Below are 17414 nucleotides of genomic sequence, written 5' to 3' on the forward strand. Positions count from 1 at the left end.
AAAAAGAAAAGCTTATTTGATCTCATCAGCACCACTAGCTTACATTCTATGTTTTTCTTTTCCTTCAAATCTAGATTCCTTGAGAAAGCTGTGTGCTCCTGGTGCCCCCACTTCTGATCCTCTCACTCAATTTTAAACCCTCTCTAATCTGGCTTCCCTCATCATTTAACTGAAACTACTTTTCCAAAGTTACCAAAGATCTCTTATTGACCAATGTAATGGCTTTTTCTCAATCCTTATTTTTCTTGACCTCTTTGAAATCTTTGCCATTATTAATCATCCACTTCTGGATATTCCCTTCTGTACTAACTTTTTGTGATACTGCTCTTTTCTGGTTTTTATCTTATATGTTTTGACTACTGCTTTTTAGTCACCATTGCTGAATTTTCATCCAAGCCATGTGAAGCTGTCCTACTCCTTCTTTTCTTCTTCCTCTATAGGATCTCTTGACATCCTCATCAGCTTCCATGGAATCAATTATGACATCTATGTAGATACTTCCCAGATCTGTATATCTAACCTTAAGCTCTCTACTGAATTCTGATCTTGCATTAACAATTCCCTTTTGGACATCTTATACTGGATGAACCAGAGACATCTCAGACTCAACATATCCAAAACAAAACTCATTGCCATTCCCAAAATCCTGTCCAAAAAACTCTTTCCCTCTTATAAACTCCCCTATTTTAGTTAATAGCACCATCATCTTTCTCTTTTTACCTGGGTCTGATATTTCTAAATTATCCTTGATGACTTCCTCATTCACACTAATTCCATAATCTAAATATTTTTACCTTTACAATATCCCTCAAATACACCCCTTTCCTCTCACATGGATGTTAGTTTGTTATAGGCCATTATCATCTCACTTCTGGAATATTATAATAGCTTTCTGGTTTGTTCTCATTTCCTCCAGTCTCTCATCATTCTAATTTATCCTCCACTCAAAAGTCCAAGTTATTTTCCTAAAATGTAGTTCTGACCATGTCACTCCTCTACTTAATAAGTGGCTCCCAGTTACTTATAGGATTAAATATAAAATCCTGTTTGACTCTTAAAGCCCTACGTAACCTGGGTCCTTCCTACCTTTCTAGTCTTATACTTTACTTCCTTCACATACTCTATAACTCAGCTGTACCAATCTTCTTATGCTATGCCTTACCTTGACATACCACTTTTCAACCCTGTGCCTTTCTAGTAGCTGTCCTTCATGGTTAGAATATTTTCCCCATCATTTCCATTTTCTTCCTTCTTGACTTCCTAGGCATCTTTTAAAATTCAGCTCAATCACCTTCTGCAGGAGGCCTTTATTGGTTTCCTTTTCCCTATGTTCTCCCACCCATGTGGTTCCTTCCCCCTGAGATTAGCTTAAAAGCACAATTTACAAGTTGTATCCCCATTAGAATGAGATCTCCTTTAGAGCAGAGACCAGGTTTTCCCTTTGTCTTTTATGCACAGTACTTTACAAATAGTCAGTGTTTAATAAATGCTTGTTGACTGACTTATTCACTAATTTCCCATCTCTAATGAAACCAAGCTCTCCTGTAGGTGTTTTCTCAACTAATTGGAATGTGAGCTCCTCGTGAACAGGGACTAATGATCTTGCTTTTCTTATTTCCCCAGAGCTTAGCACATAGTAAATGCTTTAGAAATGCTTTTACATTTCATTCCCATTCCATTTCATATTACTGACTTGTATTTCCATTTTTCTGAAACTTTTAGGTTTTTCTTTTTTAAATTTTTTCACATGGACAATTTTCTGGCTACATTTCTCTGATTCTATATTCATGCATCTGACTTATGGGATCTGGCTATTAATATTTATTTCTATTGAATTTCATCATATTAGCCTCAGTTGGTGGGGATCTTAAGGGATACCACTAGCTCCATGCCACTGGAGGAGGAAGAAACTCAAAAATAGAATTTATTACTTTTATGATAAGTATCAAAGCAGTGAAAAAATTAAACTTATAACATTTTCTTACGAAGATTTTTACCAGTAATCAATTATTTATTGAAACAAAAGTAGTTAGCAAAGTAAATCTATATGTAACCTTTGTGTTTTTGTGTGAGCTGGAAAAGATAACAGACAGTGCTCAACCTATGGCTTCATTCCTCTGCTCTTTCTTTCGTACAATAGTTTGCCAATTATTCAATTTGTAACTTTGTAGGGGGTTGATAAAAATGATTTCCTCTTAATGAGTTTCCTATTGCTTCCTCTGAACTTTACCTAAAGCATCTCCTCACTGAAATCCTTGAATTACAGATGTTCTTGTATTGTATAAGCTTCCTGAGGAGGAAGAATTATTTCCATTGTTGTCTTTTTGTCCCTATGGCCTGGATTGTACAAGACATTTAGTTAATATTTACTGAATTGAATTTCATTAAGTTCTTTACAATAATATTTTAAATTATCATGTGTGTGTATGTAAATATACATTACTTTGAGTTATCACTGTGTGTGTACATGGGTGTTCATATTAAGAAAGACATAGATTAGAACCACCGGAATAGGTCCCAGGCCAAGACCCACTTGGTCACAGTTTGGGTCTGCAAATTGGCTGGGTGAATGTAAATAGCAGTTGTTCCTGTTTTGGCCAGAAACCCTGAGGGTCTTCCCCAGGTTTTTTGACTAGGTAAAAGAGGTCACACTCCATCACAGTGAAACCTGCTAAAGACCTTAGCTTAAAAAGGCCAAGGTATCCCTCACTATCTTTCCACTGGACCCAGAAGTCTTCAGAGGAAAAAGTGAAACTGGTGATCTTGCACAGCCCTCTTTCCCTTAAATATAATTCACTTGCATGTCATGGTTCTCTTCAAGAACAAGGCAAACAACAAAAATATTTTATTTGTACCATTAAGATATGTTAACCAAAAACAACATCACAAATCCATAAGACATTGCATTGCAACTAGATTTATTACAAGAGAAATGCACATACATGTGGAACCCAAAGCCAAAACAAAGAGTTCACAATCGATATAGAAACTGATATATTTATAATAGTACAACAAAAGAAAGAGGAGGTACCAGAAATTTCCTCCTAAACAGGAGTGGCATGGGAAAGGGAAAGGCCAAAACCCTTTGTAAAGAGAAAGAGGAAAATGATGACAAAAGCAGCATTCTTTTCCCTTGGGAAATGCTAGAACATGAAGATAGGAGGGTGGTCTTATCAACAAGGGTCCCAACTGCACAAACAGTTTCTCAGTCTGTTGTACGCTGACTGGTGCCTGTCTTGATTCCCAAAGACACACAGAGAATCCAGCTTGGGGGACAAACAGCAAATTATGCCAGCTTGGAGTGGGGCCGGTGATTGGGGGGGATGCTCCACTCTTGACACATTTAGGGCCACCTACATGTTCTGGGTCCAGTATTTCTGGAAAATACAGCAACTCAAAAAGACACATTCAGGGGACCCCCTGACATTCCTTAATAGGTATATGAAGAAGAACCTACTCTATCCAGCTTAAAGATTTCCTGTCATGCCAATTGGGTCAAAATAGTAATGACACTCACACTTTAGTGTTTATTTGGTTTTGGTATTATAGAATGCATAAGCAGAAATTGTAAGCCTATTTTTCTGGTTTAAAAAGATCATCCAAGTTCCTTTTCTTTTGAGAATTCAAGGAGGAATTCAAGGTTGTAGAAAGGCTTTGCTTTTAACATAATGTAATTAAGAGGAGATGTAGCCAAATCATGGTTTTTGCTAACGGCAAAATCAAATGCAGAAGTATCTTTGGGTTTACTTGGATGAGGTAGATAAGATGGTATGGAATGATGAGCCTTAAGGCTAAAAATAAGGATCTTGATATTTATAGGTGAGTTCAGGAAATATCCTAATTAGTGGGGAAGTGAGAGGAATCAGTAGAGAGGCTTTAGATGTGACTCTGGATTTGTGTGTGGGAGAATGGAATGTCTGTGAGAAGGATGTTTTAGTAATCTAGTCAGGATATGGCTTACCCTGAGGATTTTACTAAATAATAATATTTAGGATAATAATGATGGTGGTAATAATGATGATGATGAAAGCTAACTGGCAATTATATAATATATCTGAGGTTTGCAAAGCACTTTATATGTGTTATTTCATTTGACCTCAGGACTAATCTGGGGGATAAGTGCTATTATTCTCTTTTAACAAATAAAGAAACTGAGACTGAAAACGGGCAAATCATTTGCCCAGGATCACATAGCTAGTAAATATATGAGGCTTATTTTGAATGCAAGGCTTCCTGATTTGAAGTCCAACACTCTGTTGAAACACCTAGTATAGCCTTAAGAGAGCAAATGAAATAGATCTTTCATGGAGAAATGTGTAAATCCTGAGATATAATATTTTTTTAAAATGTAAAAGTTTGGTTTGAATAGTCACACATGATTATTGGTAATAAAGAAAGAACAGCTGAGGGACCCAAGCATCCCAGAAGCACAGAATAATCTCAGAATTGGAAGGGACAAGAGAAGACATCTATATATAACCAAAATCGTATCTACAACATATCCACTCCAAAGTCATCTAGTTTTTGCATTAATAGGAAATGAAAGGGAGAACTTAACTCCCTGTCAAGGTAGCCCATTCTATTATTGTGACATTATAATGGTTGTTTTTCCCTTACATCAAGTTTAAGTTAGCTATTCTTTGCAACTCTCATCTATTGTTCTTATCATTTTTTTTAAAAGTCTTTAGTGCTCTCCCTCTCTTTATATAACCAGATTAAGTTTGTTTTATTGGTTCTTGGTTCCCATATCACGCTGCTTTCTCCTATCTTGTTTCCAGTTCACAAAAATCCTACACATTTTTTTCAGACTGCTGCTTAATTATGTCTTATACTTGTGAAGCCAGTTTGGATCATGATTCTATCATATACCATGTTAGCTATTAGTAGGGTATAATGAATGGATAGATCATTAGCCTTAGGGTTAAAAACAGCTGTATTCAAATCCAATCTCAGATACTAGTTGCATGACACTGAACTTAATTTCTCTGCTCTTTGGATTCCTAATCTGTAAAAGAAGGAGTTAGGACTGGTGTTTTAAACTAGTTGTTCTAAATGTTGTTGACCCTTTTGGCAATCTGATAAAGCTTGTAGACCATTTCTCAGAGGGGGAAAAAAGAAAGAACATTAAATAATTAAAGGATATTTCTCAATTTCAGTAAGAGGGAAGTGAAAATGAAGATAGATTTCTTCCTCATCCAAGTTCATGACTGCCCTAAAAACTCTCTGCTGAACCCTTAGGTATTTGTGGACCAGAGGTTAGACACCTCCAGACTAAAAGGCCCTTTCCAACCATTAAACACATAGTATTATACCTCTTAACTTTGGAACAGCTGTAAATTTAGTAAATATAGCACTTAAAGTTTTATCCAAGTTATTGAAAAAATGTGTCAAAAATGTGCAAGGCCAAATATGTATCCTGGTGCCCTTCCAAATTGACTGAACCATTATCTCACCTTTGTATCTGGCCATTCAAACATTTCTGAATCCATTGAATTGTATTATCATTGGTCTATATCTCTGGTTCTTTTCCATAAGATGCCTTGTCAAAATATAGATCAATTATATCTGAAGCATTCTTCTGATCTGTCAGTTTAGTACATTTATCAAAAAATGAAATATTTAAATGACCTATTTTTGATGATTATTGCTTCCTTTTCTAGATCTTCACTAATCATCCCATTAATAATATGCTTTAGAATTTCCAAAGAATTGAAATTAAACTCCGAGGCCTATGGTTTTGAAATTTCTTCTTCTTTTCCTTCTTCTTCATCTTCTTCTCCTTCTCCTGCTCCTTCTCCTTCTTCTTCTTTCTTCCTCTTCATTCTCCTTCTTCTACTTTTCTTCTTCCTCCTCTTTCTTTCCTTCTAGATCTCTGGCCATATGAGATTCATGTTAAGGAGTGAATAATGGCTCATACCTATCTATCCATCCATCTATCTGTCCATCTATCTATCTGTCTATCTATCTATCTACTTATCTATCTAAAAGTTTAGGAAGCCTAAATGGTTCATAATAAGGAGAATTACAATAAACTATTATCATACCACTTCCTTACATTTCACTTAAGGGCAAATATTGACTTTAGAAACACTAAATCAGAAAGAATGATGTATTCATGCAAATTTAAAAAAATGAGAAATTAAAATGTAACATTTACCACTAAAAATCAGAATGAGTATTTTAAAGGTTTATATTGAAGTTTGCTGTTTTAATGGTTTTAAATTATTTTAAATAAGGTTATTTTAATTATGTGTATTATGTGATTAAGTGTTTTGGACTTTATCTTACCAGTTTAAACCCTTGCCCCAACTTTAAAAAGTTTATTTTTTTCTTCCCCATTGGTGAAATTTGTACAAATGAAGGGTACATAGTTTCTTTATTGGATGGGAATTGGTCCTATCATTTCATTGGTATTAGAAACTCCAAGATGAAGAATCTCCTTCTTCCAATGTAGGTCAGCAGCCTTTCCACAATTTGTAATCTTAGAAAATTGCCTAGAACACCGAGATGTTAAGTGATTTTCACAGTGTCACCCATTTATTATGTCAGAGACAGGACTTGAATGCACACATTCCAGGCATCAAAGCCAGCTCTTTACTACAAGCTATCTATCAAGGCATATCAGGCAAATTTATGAGATTAAGTAAGAATAAATAATTTCTAGGTGTTTGCACAGAGTCCATTTGCTGCTTCTTAACTTTACCTGGAAAAGTTCCTATTGTCCCATTAAAGTCTAACTGATGTCTGGGATAGTCCAGTGCTGCTTAGATAAGTACAGATGTGAGGCCAGATTAAATGAAATGTTTTATTAACATATTTGTCCACAGTTTTTAAGTAACATCATTGATAAAAATGACATTAAAATGAGATTATTAGTTTTCTAATATATTTTAGTACTATAAAAATTTCTGCTTTTCTTTATGGCAAAAAGAATCCATGTAACTATAATAATAATGTTATGTAATATATAGTGATATATATTATATATAATATAATATACATTAATTATATTATATATAATATATATATATATCATTACATGAATTACATATATTGACTAATTTGAACTTCACAAAAACCCCAGGGTTTAAGCAATACAGGTAATAACATTCCATTTGACTATTGGGGAAGCTGAAATTCCACAAAGTTTAAGTGACTTTCCCTTAGTCACAAAACTTAATATTTTCAGAGGCAGGATTTGGATCCAAGTATTCCTGACTCCAAATCTAACACTCTTCAATGTCAAATTATATCCACTATTTACTAGCCATTTTTAGATCAAATAAAACATTGAATTCTATATCTATCAATCAGTTAATCTCAGTTAATGTTGTGTTCTAGGCCACAGTGAACTCTTGGCATAGAGAGTTTCCTCATCTGGGAGACTCATCTAAGAATGAACGTCTAGGTCTTGTCCCTGTCACTGACATATATACAATGTGGTGTAAACGAAAGATGTGAAATCAGCTGTTTCTTGGCTAGGACAGTGCCTTACCCATAGCAAACGCTTAATAAATGACTATCAAAGGAATGAATGAATAAATAAAGGAATAAATGCCATTTCCACATGCGTCTGCGGTGCAATATCCAGATATCTTTGAATCTGACAGTAGCCTAGAGACAAGCAATATTTGAATAGGGTGCTAGGTAGAAGCTCAACTCTGTGCTCCTTTTCTGAAAATGTTCCAAGTTCTTAAAGTACCCTTTACATCATGTAGTTCAGAACTGAACATTCTATTCAAGTAAATTATCTATAGGAACTGAGAATAATGAGAGTGTGATCTCTCATTTCTCATTCCTTTATTTTATTATTATTTTCATTTAGGCCAGTCAGGGCTATAGTGTGGCAAGTTAATTAGGATAAAATAGAAGGACTTAGATTCAGAAAGTTGACTGGCAGTGGGACTCAAAATCCTAGAAGGCCCATAGTCAGCTATTGGTCCTCAATATAACCTAGGGAAAAGCAGGATGGTACCACTCAGAAGACTTGAAAAGGTGGGTGTTTGGTTGCTCAAACAAGAGTTCTAAGTTGAAAAGGACCAAGGGTAATGGTAGTTAAAGCTGTATTCTCTAAAATGCTGGAAGAGATCAAAAGTGGGAAGCCTTTATATCTTGGAAGATAATAGTTATTCAGTGAATCTTCTATATGGGCAAAGCATGAACTGGGTATTCACTTTGCAAAGGAAAAATAAAGAGGGGTTTATAAATGACCATATAATTAGCTAAATAATATATTTAGGCCCCCCTACTATTATTATTATTATTGTTAAAACCCATGTGTGTTTTCTTATCTGATCCTTATAACCCTTTTAGGGAAGCAGTTATTGTTTTCACTTTAGAGATAAACTGAGGCTGAGAATAAGGTTCATTTTTCTCAATATTATCACCATGGTATTGTAGAATAATAGATTTAAAACTGAAAGGGACTATAACAGTCATCAAGTTTAGTCCTTTTATTTCATTGATAAGGAAACGAAGGGCCAGAGAGTTGTCTTGTCAGGTGATTTGTCAAGGGTGATGCAGGTAGTAAATTGCAAGGTCAGAACTCAAATCCAGATTATCTCTCCCCAGTATCTTTCTTCTTTTATCACATCCTGGTGTTGTGTATGTTACTTCAATGCCCTCGACCAGATCTTTGGGTTACAATGCTCTCCCTTATTTTTTTTGTTTTTTTTCCTCACTTAGTATTTATGTAACTATGTCTTCTCTCACCTAAGCCTTTGGTCTTTTGCTTCCTTATATCATTAATTAGTTCAGTCTCTGATTTTATTTTCTCCTGGTTAAAACAAAAATCATCAAGGCATTTTAAGTTTTATGACACACTTTTAATGGTAATGATATCTCTGTATCTAATTCAAGGGAATACTTTATAAATTACTCCTAGTTTCCTTGGTAGAATCTAGCTCCGCTTCTTTCTCCCTTTTTGCACTTCCAAGGGAGATGCCAACAATGTGTCTTTTTACAACCTAGAAAAAGACCAATGACTCCTTTGTGGAGAACAGGCCTAATCCTTTCTACTTATTTCATCGAACCTTTGAGGCTTGCATTTCTATGTTGGTTTTATTTGACAAGTAAGACTTTTAGAATCCATTTGTTCTAACCTATGTGAAGCAAAATGCCAGGTCCTTTCAGTACTAGTAATATTTATGAGCTCACAGGAAAAAAGAATGGTTCATGATGTTCCAAAAATAAGTTTAGTCATTTCAGAAACATAAATCTACACACACACACACACACACACACACACACACACACACACACACACACACACATTTCTGTATTCAAAGTTCTATCTCCTCCCTTCCAAAAAAAAAAAAAAAACCCTCTAAAATAATGAAATGAAAAAATGCTATCATCTTTTGATTCCAGAAAGGCACTCATAGGATTATATCTGCCCATTATTTCTTAAAATGATGGAATGTGGATTAGCCAAAATGTATTGACAGTTTCAGAGCCTCCTGTGGTGAAAGAGATTGTTCAGGGCATGATAAGAGCCTTGAAAAGCAATCATCCTACTTCCTGCCAGCATACAGGCTCACTGATCCACAGCAATGGCCATCTGCTGCTCTCTAGGACTTTGCAAAGCTACCCACTTCCAGTTCAGTGTGGAGCAGAAGCATTTGTAATATATGTGAGAAGGGGACTGAAGAGGCAGAAGGGTAGTGGACTTAGTTGAATGCAGAGTCCACCTTCAACACTGCCAGTGCCATGTGTCATGTTTTTAGTTGACCAAACCCACCTATAAAAAGATCCTGACTATGTGCCAGGGAAGTAAGGGGTAAGGCAGTGTTCCAGAATTACAAATATAAGGGCCATTTGTATTTCTGGTCATGGGCTTCCCCATGTTGTCTTATCAAAAGAAATTTGGACTAGCCTAGTTATCAAGCATTCCATATGCCAGCACAGTAAATCAAAGGTATGCAAAAACTGCATTCTTAGCCTTAGCAACTTTAGGAGCCTTAAAGCCAGAGATCCTATGATGCTATCTATGACCAAATTTGATATGCTTACATTAATATACACACACATATACATACACACATACATATTACTAACTTGAAATTTCTGGATGTTAAAAAGTATACAAACAAAAACATAGATTATGCTTTTTTTGTAGATATTTACCACATGTACAGCATGTTAATAATCTCTCAAACCTGAAAAGTACTTAGAAATGAATATCAGATGGAAGGGAGTAACCTCGCCATACATGTATGAAATAGGGTAGTAACGAGAAATAAGAGTTCTTTTTTCCTTAGTGATTCTAAACTTTCTAAAATTGAAGCAATTTTCAAACTGAATTGAATTTTTATTGGGATTTAGCAAGCATGGGAAAGAGAAAAAAAAACAGTACAGTTTAAACCTCAGTACTTTCCAGTTAACCTCTAGTGATTGGATTATGTTAAATCTTAAATCCTGGACTGGAGCAGTTAGAACTAAAGGAGAGAGCTCCACTCAGATCAGGGATTTTCTTGTCCTTAGCTTTACATCTTATCTCTTATAGGAAGAAGAAAAAGACTGAATTACTGTGTGCTTTACGGTCTACTGTAGGACATGAAGTGACTATAGAAAATACTGCAAAATTGAGACTATGACTATATTACTTTGAAAGAAATACACTAAACCCACTCAATGAATTTACCCTCAAAAAAAGTAGTTGAGTGCTATGATTTTAAATTCTGAATCTTAATAAATATACATATAAATATTTATGTACATATATATTTTTTCTATGTGTGTATATGTACGCACACACACATACCCACATGTGTATATGTATATAGGATAAAAAACAAACAAGGAGTAATAAATAAAATCAGAAAGTTGATAGGTACCATATTCAATTCCCCTTCAATACATCCATGACATCAGGAGTATGGGTATTCCCTCCACCAAGCCAAATTTCAATGCCTCTATGTTTTAGTAAATGACCTTTGAGAGCTTCTAATCTAAAAAGTTCATACTATGGCAAAGTAACTAATGAGCTTTTCCAAATTTAGCTAGATGTTATGCGAGTTAGGTGATACAGTAGACAGAGTATTGGATCTGAAGTTAGGAAGACTGAATTTAAGTCCACCCTACATCAGTTAAGCATGATTTACCTCAGTTTCTTTATCTATAAAATTGGAATAATATTACCAGATCGGGATAATAATAATATACCTCCCAGGGGTGTTAAGAGAATAAAATGAGAATGTTTGTAAAATGCTTAGCACAATTCCTACATAGTAAGAATTATATAAATGTTAGCTATTATTATAATATTTTCATTATTAGATTGTTAATCAGTTTATCTTCTTTTTGAAACAAACTTGCTTTGGTCCAGTGATTTCATCAGCCTAAGAAACTCTGGGTACAGAAACTCCCTATGCTGGACATAAAGTTGTTCATTTAGATGTGAAGAATTTATATGATGTGCCCAAGTTCACATAGCTAACTAGTATATGTCAAAGGCAAATTTCTCTATTCAAAACTCTATTCCTCCAACCTCCAAAGAAAATTTGCCAAGTAGGAAATGAAATTATGCTATTATCTTTTTATGCAGAAAGGTTATCACATAATTATGCATGTAAACCAGTTTTCCTGACTCTAAAGACCACACTTCTATCCATTGCCCTAAAAATGATACATGGGTAAGGTTCCTGCCATGATCCTAAATACTATACAATAGAATTACAAAAATTCAGTGCTGTTCTACATTATATATGTAGGTATGTATGCACACATCTATGTATGTATATTCACACATATAGATATACATACACATATATATGTTTATGTGTGTTCATCCTTCGTTGCTGAAAAAGACTGTGCCATCAGAGAAATGATGACATGACTTGCACTTGACTTTGTTTTGAGTGAGGGAGGGCTGTGCAGGTCACCAGCCTTTACTTCTCCTCCAGTGACCAGATATTCATCAGGATGACTGGAGATGAACCAGGATGAGGCAATTGGGGTTAAGTGACTTGCCCAAGGTCACGTAGCTAGTGAGTGTCAAGTGTCTGAGATGAGATTTGAACTCAGGTCCTCCTGACTCCTGCAGTGGTGCTCTATCCACTGTACCACCTAACTGCCCCATACATTTATGTACATACATGCATTATGTCCATCTTTTTATAAGATGAATATAAAATTTAACTGACAGGGTTATAGCTAGGTAAAGAAGAATAAAATATGATTCATTATTTAGCAAGAGAATCCAATTGTTAATTTTCTTTCTTAGGATCATAGATTTAAGTTTAATAGGGACCTTATACACCATCCAGTAAAACTCCTTTATTTTACAGATGAATATACTGAATTCTAGAAGTGAAGTGGTCTTACCAAAGTCTCACAGGTAGTAAGTTGGAAGAACCAGGATTTGAAAACAACTCCTGTGACTGAATCCAGGGCCTATTCAAGGAATTATTCAGTTGTCTTTCAGTCATGTCCAACTCTTTGTAACCTCATTTGTGGTTTTCTTGGCAAAGATATTGGAGTAGTTTGCTATTTCCTTCTCCCATTCACTGTATAAAAAAGGAAACTGAGGCAAACAAGGTTAAGTAAGTTGTCCAGGGTCACACAGTTGGTAAATGTCTGAGACTGAATTTGAGCCCAGGTCATCCTGTCTCTAGGGCCAGTACCCTATCTATTTCATTATCTGGCTATCCTGCCCTTCCAGAGTGCCTTACTAATTTATGTTTGTGTAATTTTTAAGTTTAAGAACATTTTTTAAAATGTAGGTAATATGGAGAAATCAGTAGTAAGTTTAGTGTTAAAAATCCTCTTAATGTTCAGGGTGAAATTTCAAACATTACTCTTACTCTGATGGAAACTCATTATAATATTTTTATATTTGCTTTTATGATGACATTGGCAAGGGACAGCAGCTCTAATGTGATATAAACCTTAATGAAATATCAACTGCTACCAATTCTTTAACTCTTTTATCAAAAACATGACTTTAAGTGGTGAAAAGGTAGTTGTTGAAAGATGTTATTATATACTTGGACTAGGGTTTTGTAATACTATGTAAACTTGCGTGAGGAAAGTAATTCTGGTCATTTGATAAGAATATTGGAATATAATAGCAGGTGATTCTTATAGTATTCAGCATTCCAAATGCCCTCAGAAACTGAAACCAAGAGAGATCAAGGAACTTTCCCAAAGACTCATAGGTAATAAATAGCAGTGCTGTGACTCAAACCCAGCTTCTGACCTCAAGCCAAGTGTTGTTGGTATTGGTGGTGGTGCTGTTTCCACTATTGCATAGTATTTAGAGCCACCAAAACAAGTTTCAAAGTAATGGTGATGATCCTAATGATAAGATTGAATTGTTAAATCCCATAAAAGGTTTTTAACTGAAAAAAAAAATTGGTAAGGGAAAAACTGCTTGCATAAATCTATTAAGCTAGATACCATAGAGGGTAGGTATGATGTAGAAAAAAAGAATAACTCTAGAAACCTGACAATTCATACAAGGCAAATTCCAAAGAACAAAGGAATGGGCAAAACAAAACTCCCAAATAAACAAATATCCATAGCTCCAGCTGCATAAATACCAATGTTCAAAGTCTGTGTCATAAACCAGGCAAACTAAGAATTGTAATACATGGAGGCAACTTTGACTCCTGATTAACATTGAGTCACGATGAGCTTAAAGTTGTGGTTGAAATGTGGCTCTGGAACAGTTTATTCAAAAAGAAGGGAAAATGGATCATAAGCTTAACATGGAGATATAACATAGTCATGATCAAGAGTTTCAATTGCATGGACATCTACTGTATTCTCTATCTTCCCAAATGTATTCATTCCTTCATTGGCCATAATGATAATTTCTATTTTTTAAAGATGGAAGAAAAAAAGCAGTAAATTTATTCATAATCTGAATGTGACAGACAAGAGGGGATCTATTTTCAGAGTAGGAATAATAGCTATTTGGGTAAAGGAACCACTGTGTCTGAGGATTTGATACAGTAGAGCAAGGGTCAGCAAACCACAACACAAAGGACATTGGGCTGTAGTTTGCCAAGTCTAACAGTGGAGGAAAACCATATGAGACATAAAAAGAAATAATTTCAGTGAGGAGTAGAATGTAGGGAGAGAGGAGGTTCTAAAAAATTTGTATTCATGGGAAAACCATGTAGCAATTCAAGTTTTTAAAAAGATTTTTAGAGAAAAGCAAGGTAAATAATAGAAGAGAAATATAAAAGGCCTTGAATAGTCTTGTAAGAATATTGTCAGGAATATTAACCATCAGAATGAGCTGAAGCTCAAAAGAAAAGCTTAAGGATTTTCTTTTTCACAAGTTTTTCTTTCTTATATCTATATTGGAGGGGAAAAGGGAAGATTAAAGAAGGAAAGGAACTATTGCTCAGGGTGCATGGAATGATAACAACAGATGATAGGGAGACAGCAGAGTGGCTTAAATTATGTTTTGACCCAGTTTCCTCTGGCCAAGAGCATATTATTTAGACTGGAAAGTAAAGAACAAAACTGGTTAATAAAGAGGTGAAAAAGTTAGTAAGAGAATAACTAAGTGATCTTTGCAAATTCTTCTCACTTGTACCTATATCTACATTCATACACATACATTTATAAATATTTATATGAATATTTGTACATTGTCTATGTATCTGTGTGTATATATTCATGTATGTATATACATATATACATATATGTGTGTATACACACATACACATGCCAATCAATTAAAGGCATTCTGGTATTCTTATAAAATTTTCAAATGTTGCAATGTTGGGAAGAATGTTATGCTGAAAAATCATATGAATATTATATGAGCTGAATATAGTAGACATAAGTTTAATAGTAATAAACATAATGTTTTCTGCTTGGGGTCAATAAAAGGACATTAAAGGACAAGTTGGGGAAGGTAGTAGTTCCTTTCGAAAAAACAAGATAAGAAGCATTTAGTGGACTGCAAACTTAGCATGAGTGAACAGTTTGATACTTCGGGAGATGGATAGGATAAAGGACTTCACATTTCTGAAAGGCAGTCATGTTGAAAAGGGATTAAGCTTGCTTTAACCTTTCCAAAAAGGGCATAATTAGAAATAATGCATGCAAGTTGAAAGGAGGCATATATAAACTTGATGAAAGGAAGGGAGAAAAAGTCCAATAAAGTTACTAAAAAATGAAATGGCTGCTTTTAAAGAGAGTGAGCTTCTTACCTGAGTTCTTCAAGCAACAGCTGCTGTCCAATTTTTAGGCACATTGTAGAGTGTGTTCTTGTCCAGGTATGACTTAGATTAAATGTCCATTTAAGTCCTTTCCAAATATGAGATTGTGTAGTTAATATTACAATTTAGTTTATGAAAGGATGAAGACCATAAAAGTACTTCCATTTCCTAACATTACATTTCCTTAAAATGTTACTTTAAATAATATTTGATACATGTTGTTATATCTCCAATTGTATAGACTTGTGATATTTGACTTTTGTAGATATCAGAGAATAATAGGATCTTAGAATCATTCAAGAAGAAATGTAACATGTGACACTTGGCTATAAAAATAGTTTTTGCTGCTTGAAGATAGAATGGGGCATGGTTAGATGGGAAACAGTCTGATAAATGATCTGCAGCTTTTAGTGGACTTCAGGTTACATCCATGTGATGCTTTTGCTGAAACAAAAACTAAAATAAAATTCACTGGGACCTTGGGCAGATTGAGACACATAGCTACTAGAAATAAGGAGATGATAGTTCTTCTAGACTTTATCCTCACTAGACCTCATTTGCATTATTGTTTTCAGTTTCAGGTAGTTTAATTATCACATTGATAAGTTGTCATTTAGAGAAAGGCAACAACGATGGTAGATGGAGGTAGATGGTAGGAGTTGTATAAATGATTATTTCCTTCCCTATTCCCCCTCACCTCTGACATATAGTAGCATCGTAATTAAGGCTGAGTTACTTAAACCTCTCAGTGCACCCTATAAATTTTTGAGAGTATAAATTACATAGGACTTGCCAAGTTGCATTGGTGAAAGGAGTTTCTACAACTGGAAGTCATAGCTGCAGCCCAAAAATCGAACAAAAACCTGGCAGAATTGATGGCGGAAACAGAGGTAGATAGTATACAACAGTTCTCATCAATGTCCCTATCTAAGTACAGTATCAGCCCAGTCAGGCTTCACAATCTGATTTACATGAACTGATCCTGACCTTTTTGATGCTCACCATTAATGAGAATGCTGAATAGCTTTTCTGTGTCTTTCCCGGATGCTTTTGGCACAGGATGTTGGAAGCCTAATGAACTCCCTTTTATTATTGCAGCTTGCTAATTCTCAAACTTATTTTATTGTAAAAGCTGTCACTAAAATACATTTGCAAAAAAAAAAAAAATTAGAAAGCATGCCCCTGGGTGCCCAGAGAAAGAGAAAGCTTTTATTCCTGTCTTTCTTTTTCTAGAAATACAAAGCATGACTTTTTACTTGTAAATATTTACAAATCAAAATTATCCCTTATGCACCTCATCCTTCTTCCTGACAGGTGGATCTGACCTTTGGAAAGCCCCATTTCCCTGGGCATCAGCAGGTCATGAAGTTTTGTTTTTATGACCAATGACTAGTTATGAGCCAACTTAGCAGCTAAAGGGAATAGTTAGCAGAGAGCACTCTCATTCTTTGCCTCTCATTTGAACAATAATATAATCAATTTATTACCTATAAAGTCAATTAAATTATCTTTAAATGCATTTTTTATTGTTATATTGGAACAAATTGATGAGGAAAAGTAGCTTAATCATGTAATGAGAACTTCAGTCTGTTCCCGTTGATTTGCCTTAAAGAAATTTTATTTATTTAACTCTCTCTAACCTCAATAGAACAATCTGCTAAATGAAAGGATAGAAATTTCCTTTCTTGTTATATTTCTTAATGTTTAGTGATATCGTTTCTCATTTCTCCTCGTTCTCCTATCCAGTAGTCCCTTTTAACAAAAAGTAAAAAAAGATAAAGAAGGAAAAAATAAAGTAATTCAGCAAAACTAACAAACACTTCAACTGAGGCTACCTACCAATATAGGTGATGCCCCACATCTGTATTCTCCCATTCCATCTCTGCAAAAAAAAGGATGGGGTGCATTTTCTTGCCTCTTCTTGAGGACCAAGCTTAGTCATTAAAATTTAACCACAGATCATTGCATAATAGCTAATAATGAGAACTAACATTTATATAAACCTTTAAGATATGCAAAGTGTATTGTAGTTATTTTTTCACTTGCTCGTCACAACAGTTCTGTTAGATTTAAGAAAACTGACATTGAGAAAGAAATTAATTATCAGAGGCAGTATTTGAAGTTAGACCTTTCTAAGTCCAATTAAATTTTAGGAAGAAAAAGGAAAAATCCAATGTCTTAATGGTTTTTCCACTTTACAAACACACTGGGAAGTGTTTAATTTTGTAGCCCTTG

At 34.7% G+C, this 17414-nt stretch overlaps 1 protein-coding gene across 3 annotated transcripts in view; it reads left to right on the forward strand.

Annotated features, from left to right (window-relative positions):
• Positions 1 to 17414, forward strand: part of CSMD3 (CUB and Sushi multiple domains 3) — a 1632969-nt gene that overhangs the window by 414919 nt on the left and 1200636 nt on the right. The window lies entirely within an intron of this gene.

This window comes from Notamacropus eugenii, chromosome 4 (genome assembly GCF_028372415.1).
Source record: "Notamacropus eugenii isolate mMacEug1 chromosome 4, mMacEug1.pri_v2, whole genome shotgun sequence".
Taxonomy (NCBI): domain Eukaryota; kingdom Metazoa; phylum Chordata; class Mammalia; order Diprotodontia; family Macropodidae; genus Notamacropus; species Notamacropus eugenii.